A 9,502-nucleotide genomic window follows, 5' to 3' on the forward strand; every position below is an offset into this window, starting at 1 on the left:
GGGGAGCAGGGGCAGGGGGGGAGGGGGTATAGGGAACTTTCGGGATAGCATTTGAAATGTAAATAAAGAAAATAATAATAATAAAAAATAAATAAATAATGGCTGTGTCATTTCTGTAGATGACAATAAAATAAAACTAACTTCTAGGCTTTATAAACTGACTGGTTGTCAGAGTTGAAATATAACATTACTCAACAGATCTTGTTAGCAGTTTAACCTGAGCAAGCTGAAATTGAGTAGAAAAACTGCAAAGACCTTGACTTGAAATCAAAAGCTAAATACTCAAATAAAAGAAAGTGGATACTTAGCTTTTTAGAAATATATGTAAGAGGGAAATCACAAATGCTATTTTAAAGAGTTGTTTTGTTATTTTCCATTGTGTGTGTGAATGTGTATATGCATACATGTGAGAGTACATGAGTGCAGATTTCCACAAAGGATAGCAGCATTGTATATGTCTAGAACTGAAGTTATAGGCAGCTCTGAGATTCCTAATGCATGGGCTAGGTCTTCTGCAAGAGTAGGAAGTACTCTATTAATTTAAGCTGTTGCCCTAGCCCCATAGATGCTGTTTTAGTCCAACATGAATGGGAATAGTAGTGACCATCATAGATGTGAAACTAGCTTAGTTTGACAGAACCATAGCTCAGTTGCCCAGAAACAGAATACCTCTTCCATTCTCCCCTCATATCGAGCATATTGCTTACTGTGAGTCCACTATTAGATAGTTCTCATATATAAGATAATATACAATATAAGTGTATTCTGCTTTGAATGCCACATTTTACATGTAGGATACAGACAAAAAGCTGTAAGTATACAATAATATTCCATTTGAACATTTACTAAGTATAATACATTATAACTGTATTCTCTTATTTAATCTATCTGGTCACTTAAAAGTCAGACTTTATAATTATCCTTCAGTTTGTATGAGGAGATTGAGGGTGTAGGACGTTATGTAACATACAAATGACCATAAAAGTTATAAGAGATGGTTTCTAGATTGAAATCCAAGCCATCTGTCACGTACATAGCTCCTGCGATGGGATAAATAGAGAGCTTTTGTGAGAAAGTCTGTGTACAGTGAAGTCCCCATACCCGTGTAGCTATGATGGTGTAGGCATATCACTGTTCAACAATTCCCTGCTGTATTAACTTCCTGTGGTCCTCAAATCATATTACTTTAGTTCTATGTTAGTACCACAGAACTTACAGCAAGGGCTTGGAGCAAGTGCTGATAATTGAGAGTCTAGTCTTTCAACCTAAAGCTTCCTGTTGACATGAAAAAATAAAAATAAGTTGTCTTGATATGTCTGGGGTTAGATATTAGTTCCTTTGCTCATGGCTCAAAGTTCGCATGAAATCTTAAGCTATTTTTATCTGACTTTTTTTCATAAGTTAAATGTAACTGATCCGTGACAATCGTGCCATCTACCTATTCTATGAGCTGCCAATTGCTTACACAATTTTGCTATTTGAGTAAAGAACTTGTTTTACAATGTTAAGCAAAAATATGTATTGTGTTCACTGCTGAATGCCTTCTGCTGTTAATACAGTGTTTCTAACATTTTCTTGTGAGACTGATATAATTCAACTCTCAGATAGAGGAAAGGGGGCTGCCGAATGTTATGAAAGTCACTATGTACAGACAAACTCCTGCATCAAGTGTGTCCATGACTATATCCATGTTGACTACTCAGCATTCCAGAGACAGTTCACCTTCAGCTTCAATATTTCCCTGCAATTTGAATTCTAACTTGCCAAATGTGTATAAAACAATGCTGAATTTACTCTTCTTTTAAATTCAAACTGACTAAACATTTCCATAGTTAAAACACAGCCCTTTGTGAGTTTAAACTCTGGTAATAAAATTGGACTAATAAATTCTTTTATCCTTTATTAAGTAAATGCAAGAGATCTGCTGACTTGGTATAAATCTTAAGATACTGAAAGGAAATAATCACAGCACCCTTGTAGTTTTGTTTGGCTTCTATACTGTCAGGAGAGCGCGGTGTCACTGTGGCACCACTCCCCAAAGGATTTCATTCATAAACAAACCAAAGAGAAGGAGCAAGGAGACCACTGGTCAATGCTTACTTTTGTAATAATCTTAGTTTATTGAGATTCCTAACTGGCATTCCCAAACTATAAACAGGAACATATTTAATGAATTAGGTCCATTGTGTGGTGAGCATTGGCACTCCCTCTTCATTTAAATAAAGTACACAAAGTATGTTCTTAAGATGGAAGAGACACATTTTCATTCTTCATGCTTAAATTCTTATCTTTTAGACACATTTTATTTGATCTTAGGACCACTGGTATCCTGAAACTAAAATGATTTCAATATTAAGCCCATGAACTCAGAAATGAAAGTTGTGAAAAAAAATGTGGTTTTTTTTTTTTTTTGTTTTTTGTTTTTTTTCAGATATGGTATAACATAGCCCTGACCGGTTTTGAACTCATGATTCTCCTGCCTCAACCTCACAAGAGCCTGAACCATAGGCATTATATCCAAGTAAACCTTCAACTATTGAAGAAGGTTAAATGAATGACAGTGGAATTTGAAAAGATAGGAATGAGGTAAGGGTAGAGGAGGAGGTAGTGACCAAGATGGAAGTTGGACTAGCATAATACTTTCTATTTTATTTATTTTTAAACTGTAAATCAGGACCCTGGGGGATTTGACTCACTGGGAGAGCATGCCTAATTTGTACAAGACCCTGGGTTTGATCCTTAGCAATATACAGTAAAATCGAGTGAAGCGTGATGCATACATTTCTCTCTTTATTTATCAATTCTGATCCTGCCCACTGAAGGAAACCACTGCTCATTTTCTACCCAGCCTTCTCTAGAGAACACGATTTATACATTTCTGATGTAAAACCTCCACCTTTTTTCTGTACATTGTTCTGTGATTTGTGTTAATTTCCAAAGGATTTTATAGCTTCTCTCTCATTCCTATGACTCACTCTGCTAGGCTTGCTTAAGTAGCAGTGCAGTGAAATCTGGGCGAGCACAGGAAATTGATTCAACCATACAATTGTGGGTGGACATTTTGTTTGTTTCTGATTTCTTTCTCTAACTGTGCTGTAGTAGACATCTTTGACCTAAACCATTAGGAAGCAGAGTCATTTCTCTGAGGATGCCCTGAGCTGTGCCTATAGGTCCTCTTTGATGACTTCTACTTAGCACGGTCTTGCCTTCTGTGGCCTCCATAGGGTACATGGACATGGGACACCTTTCTGACACCCTTTAGTCCCTGTTGAGTCTCACAGTATGTGTCGCCATTTTCCTACACACAGGTGATCTTTTGAAAAGTATTGGAGAAAGAAACAAAGCAAAGAATCTGGACATCTTTGTCCTCAGTTCAAGCACAGAATAGGGAGTGCAATACAGTCTACATGTGCTGTTCCTCAGCAAGAGCCAGGCCACCAGGCAGCTAGAGGTGTAGGCAACTCCCAGGAAGAAGTGGGGAAGAAAGGTCAGAGTTTCTCTGGGAGAAAACTGGCTTCTAAAGTGTCAGCATTTTTCCACGGAATGACTACATTTTCAGTCATTTTATGTGCATATAAATCCTGATTTACCACATACATGATAGTCATTCTCCATTACCATATGAATGCTGTCACTTTTGATTAGTATTTTATGATCGAAGCACACAAAATACTTTGCACATTATAATATTTACTCAAAGGAGGAAAAAAAAACAAAAAACCCTGAAGTGAATTCTAAGAAAAGAAACAGAATCGCATTTGCTTTGAAAGGGTTAGTGGAGAGTTTCCAAAAGGTATAATCGATAAACTAGGAAACAGAGGTAAATATTGTGCAGCTTTTATTTGCAAAACCCTCATTGGAGAGTCTTTTGCATGTTAAGATGGTAATTAAAATCATTTTCTGTTGAATGAGAATTCTCCATTGGAAATTACTGTTGAGGGATGAGCAAAGCCTAATGAACCATCCCCTTTATGAGTACTAAGCACTGATTGGAGTAACTGGGGAATGGCAGGTGCTTGGAGGGGTAGTGGGGTCTCTGTCCTTCCTTGTCACCCTGAAGGCTTCTCTGTAAGAATCTCACTCCCTTCCATTGCCTTACCTCCCTGGTTTCCCTCTCTCTGACTCTGACCCTTCCCACCACCACCCACATTTTGAGACAGCATGTACACAAGAGAAGCCTGCACGTGCTCACTTTTCCTCAGTTTCTCCTGCTCTGATCCTTTTCTTGTTCACTCTGTATGTTGAGCTCATCCCTTAAAATGTACCACTTTTCATTCTGTGCCCTCCCCACATTATTTCCTCTAGTGATTCTGCTATCATCTCAAATAAATGTTCATTTCTCAGGGAAGCCTATCTTTCCCTACATTTGCCTTATTCTATGCAACATTTAATAATATCCAAAATTAGCTATCTGTTAAGATATTTGCTGTTTAACTTACCACTGAAGTGGGTACTGTGCCTAACAAACTGCTATTCATACCTTTTTTTATTAGAGATTTTCTTTAAAATCTATGGAATGCTTCATGAATTTGCGTGTCTTCCTTGCACAGCGGCCTTGCTAATCTTCTCTGTATCGTCCTAATTTTAGTATATGTGCTGTGGAAGTGAGCACTGTTACTCATATCTTATGCTGAATCATTGGGACCATAGTAGGACATCAATAAATGTAATGGGTTTGTTTGTTTTATTTGTTTTTGGTTGGATGGATTTTTTTTGTGTTCACAGGAAATGGCATTTGGGGTTTTCTTAAACTGCCAATGGATGTTCAACTGTTATCTCAGTCCTCACCCTCTGTAATTTACAGCTCCTCTCACAGTGCTGGCTCCCTTCCCTTCAGCATTCCCTGTTCTCATTGCTTCTCACATCTTCTTGCAGATCCAGAAGGTACAGGATCCAGTCTGAAATCCATTTCCTAAGGCCCTGCCCATCCCTCAGAAAGCAGCCCAAGTTCTGAGTCCCCACTCTAGAGACATGTTGGGTGGCCTCAGCCCCTCAACCCTCAACACAGTATTTTCATAAACTGAGAACTCTCCTAAAAGACAATGGGAAGTTCTAGGATCCCTAGAGCCATGTGGTAATTCTGTTTTCTAGACTTATCCATGACATTTTGTCACACATTATTTCCTCTTATATATATGCCTACTAATCTCAAGCCTGTAGTCCCAATACATGTAGTTCTAGAAATGTATATATTGGATTTTTAAAAAAGTAAAGGTTTACAAAGAGTGTGTATACTCAGACAACAGTGAATTCCAGCATGTAGCACTGGAATACAAGAAAGGCAAAGAAGAATGAATTAATAAAGGTAGAGGTAGGGAGGTTTTAAATGACGACAAAATTAAATCATAATAGGACAATGCTACCTTTGGATTAAGACAAAAGATGATATATGGGCTCCAGACAAACAAAGTATAGGCAACAGATATGATATGGTTGTGATATGATTTTAAAATTTTTGTAAGTGGCGGGTCAACCTAGAATAATTTTCCACAATATTCCCAAACCATGGAAGAGATGAGAGAGATCAAGTAATATAATATTCATGGCCAAGGCTATCTCTGTTTTACTTTCAAATCTCAGAAAACAGCAGATTCTAAATAATAGAGCAATGACTCTTAGGTTAATGCTTTAGCTTCAATAGCTTGTCCTGGGCAAGTGCAAACGTGCCTGGATAAATTTAGGCAGTTTTTAAAAATAGGATTATCTGGACTCCATCTCTGGCAATTCCCATTCAGGAGATATGGGGTAGAAGAAACAAGAAAACTGCATGTTTTTTTCAAGTGGTTTCCAGCTGATTACAAGATACTGCCTGAATTATAAGTCTTAGCCAGAAGCCAGAAGCATTGGGATCTGCTGGAAATGTCCCATACTTGATTGGTAGGCCTATCTCAAAAAGACTATACACCTAAAGGTTGAATCTTTTGTTCTTTTCCAGGCAGTCAGCTGAGAAACAGGTAAAGCTAAGATAGTTTAGACAGTGGAGTAGCACATGAGACTTTCTTGAAACTTGTGAGAAGAAGATCCAAGTTTCTATCCTTTGTGCTATTTGTGAAAGTGAATAAATTGGTCCCCAGCTGGTGTTGATGGCCAAGCTGTGACCATTATGCCTGACAGCTTCAGGATGCTGCAGTGCTGTAGATATCAAAGTGGAAAATGGAAAGAGCCAGACACTCACAAGATATTGCTGAGTCACCAAATCAACGTGCTCTGGGTTTTAAATTACATGTGATCACCTGCTGGTGAGTATATTTGCAAATGTAACACAAAGAGTACCTGTGATGATAAGCTGAATCTATGCTCTGAAAATGAACTTCTGGTGGTCTAATAAGTAGATACAACCTTGTATCAATAGCAAGGAATCAACAGCATTGGACAATTAGTTAACATTTTGGGAAATACTGTTATTACTGCTATTATCTTCCTGAAATATCCTTCACATTCTGCCAGGACTCTCATCATTCTTCAAGTTCTTGTTGAAACTCAAATTTCTTAGCACTGGCTACTTAAACTCCAATTAGGACATTGCTTTCCTGATGACCATTGAAGCTGTAATTTACATTGCTCATTCAGCTTCTATGGTCTTCGGACCATGATTCCATCATTGTATAGATCTGATCCTTAATAATGGTACAATCATGTGAGGCAGACTACGGGTCGTTTTTCTTGTCTTAAATACTTCTTAGATGTCTAATACCAACGTAATCAATAATACAGCTGTTGCTTTTATTTCCATCCCTCACCCTGGTAAATACCATATGACTGCTTTTTACAATATTTTCTATATTAGCTTCTATGCTTTATATCTTACTTACAAAAGATATTGTAACCTCTGGAACCAAGTAGTGGGTAGGTAGGAAGAAAGGTTCTGTCTTAGGGTTTTATTGCGGTGAAGATATACCATACCCATAGCAACTCTTATAAAAGAAAACATTTAACTAGGGTTGATTGTCATGGCAGGAAACACAGCAGTGTGCAGGCAGACACAGTGCTGGAGAATGAGCTGAGAGTTCTAGAATGGGATCAGTAGCAGCAGGAAGTTAACTGAGCACCTGAGACCTCAAAGTCTACCACCTAGTAACATACCTCCTCCAACAAAGGCACACCCACTCTAACAGGACCATATCTTCTAATAGTCCCACTCATATGTATGTGGAGCCCATTTTCATTCAAACCACCATAGGCCCCAAACCTTATCACAAGGAAGGAAGTAGCACCTTTAGTAAGACACAGTCCACGGCTGTAGAAGAGGAAAGTTGAACAGACTTTTCAAATATTTTGACCAAAGACCTGATGAAGTATAATTATGCTAAAATTAACTCCATGCTTGGGAGAAATGTTCTACTTTTTAGGGGTTGAACTGAAGTAAGGTGAAGCTATAACATTTTATCTGCCTCTAAACCCATGGTACAAATCTAACTTCCCTTTAATATATACCGTATTTAAGATATACCAATAGTTGGTGATTCCACACTTTTTCATTGCTCAAAGTCATATTCTCCCACAGGCAGGGCCCCTAGTGCATCTGTATGTAGCTTATACTAGATATTCGGCACTAGGTACTCCTATTTTGTGGTGCATAGTGGCTTAAATGTGGGCTCTGGATTTAGATCATTTGTAGCGAAGGCTGGGAATTAAGTAAGAAGTATGTATGGAACACTGAGCATAAAGTCAATAGATAGCCATTGTAAATCAAATAGAACAGCACAGTTCAATAAAACAGAGGGAGTGCAGGGAAATCTTGAGTCAACTGGATTTATAAATGAATAAATAAATCTCCCCCGCCAAAAAAAAAAAAAAAAAAAAAAGACTCACAGCCTTCAGGACAAAGGATGGAATCTGGCATGGCCAGAGGTCACAGACTTCAAATTCCCAGCCATGCATTGTCCTCGTCCCATGAAATGATCCTGCATATTTTATTTAGTTTATTGTATTTTGAGTTTTACTGTGTCCAGAAGTATGTTGAGCCTTTGGGGAATTAGTTGGAGGAGGACTACCCAGAGTTTTATAACACAGACGTTGTCATGAGAAAAGATACCCATTTCCTCCTCACGTATTTGAGAGAGGCCCTGTATCAATTTGACTCTTCATGCATAGTGTACATTTTCTTGGTTACTAGGGGAACATTATAAGTTGAAAGTACACACTATGCTTTATTAACAAAGTATATCTTGAATATTTCAAAGGCAATTTCTCATTATTATAATACACAGATAAACTTGTGTTCGCTGAGGTTTGATCTTTTGATATGTATTGTAATAAGTACTGGCCCCAAGGCCTGATTGCGCCCAAGAATGAGAGAATCTGCACATATAAAGTGACTTGCTCCTTGATTTAAAACTATTGGTTAAATAAAGATGCCGACAACTAATCGTTGGGCAGAAGGGGGTGTGGGGTCCCTGAGCTCAGGGTTGGAGGAGACCATGAGGAGAAAGAAGAATGTAGGGGAGGATGGAGAAGAAACCATGAGGTAAGAATCTTAAATTCATGACCCTGAGGGCTGGCGAATCGAAGTGAAAAGCAGCATGGACAGAGCATAGTAATAATTCAGGGTTATTGATAGGAAAGTAGATTCTAATAGCCTAGAGGGTAGATATCTGCCCAGCTTTAGGGCCAGTAACAGCTTATTGTAAATAATACAAAGTTGTGTGTCTTTTATCTGGGAACTGAATGATCAAAGGCAAATTAAGATTAAATATTTTCCACAACACGTGCTCATCACAGCTTTCCCAAACGTTTTTCTTCATCCGTTTAGTTTTGTTTCATTTTGAGATAGACTCCAAAGCTAGCCTCATGTCCACAGTCTCTGACTCCAAAGTGCTGGAATTCTATATTTGTAACACCATACAGGCCAGGGGATTTTCATGTACAAGTTTTGAGAAATATTATTTCCTACAACAGAGCAAAGGACCCTTCATGTGTTTGTTTGAGGCTTTTGCTGTTGTTTTGTGGGGGGTTTTTTGTTTTTTTTTTTAAATATCCTTGGAAACTTCCTGATGTCTCTTCAGCCTGATCTCAAATTTAGAACTAAGATACTTCAGGAGAGAGGAAGAGGAAAGAGGTGCTAGTAGCAAGCTCTGGAGAATCTAACAGTTTATTCAGTAGCCAAAAGGATGCTTGGCGTAGGCAGGATGTTTTTGTAAAATGTAAAATTGATTCTTAATAGCACAAAAAGGCCCCAGCATACACTCTTCCTCTTCCTTCTGTATTTCTCCACCAGACAACAGCCAGCAGCTGTGTTTTTAATGTGCAAAACCAGGTACATAAAACATTCCATTCCTGGTGGCCCTGTCCATTTGTTTTTAAGTGAGTGAATGAATGGAGGGAGCAGTACAGAGGGGCCCTGTTATCCGTGCTTTAAATATCAATGCTGAATAAGTCCCAAAGAGCCACACAGCATCAGCTTGTGCTAGAGAGAGAGGAGAAGAAGAGACAATAGGTGTTAAGGGCAAACTCTATGGGCAACTCAGAGATGTTCCAGTGCCCTATCAGAGGAGCAAAAAGG

The 9,502-nt window shown here is 38.3% G+C and overlaps 1 non-coding gene across 1 annotated transcript; it reads right to left on the minus strand.

Moving 5' to 3' along the window:
* Window positions 1–4,505: 4,505 nt before the first annotated feature.
* LOC115062848 lies at window positions 4,506–4,612 on the minus strand. Its single transcript, XR_003842762.1, has one exon. It is a non-coding gene; the product is annotated as a U6 spliceosomal RNA (small nuclear RNA).
* Window positions 4,613–9,502: the final 4,890 nt, after the last annotated feature.

Source organism: Mus pahari, chromosome 21 (genome assembly GCF_900095145.1).
Source record: "Mus pahari chromosome 21, PAHARI_EIJ_v1.1, whole genome shotgun sequence".
In the NCBI taxonomy this organism is placed as follows: Eukaryota; Metazoa; Chordata; class Mammalia; order Rodentia; family Muridae; genus Mus; species Mus pahari.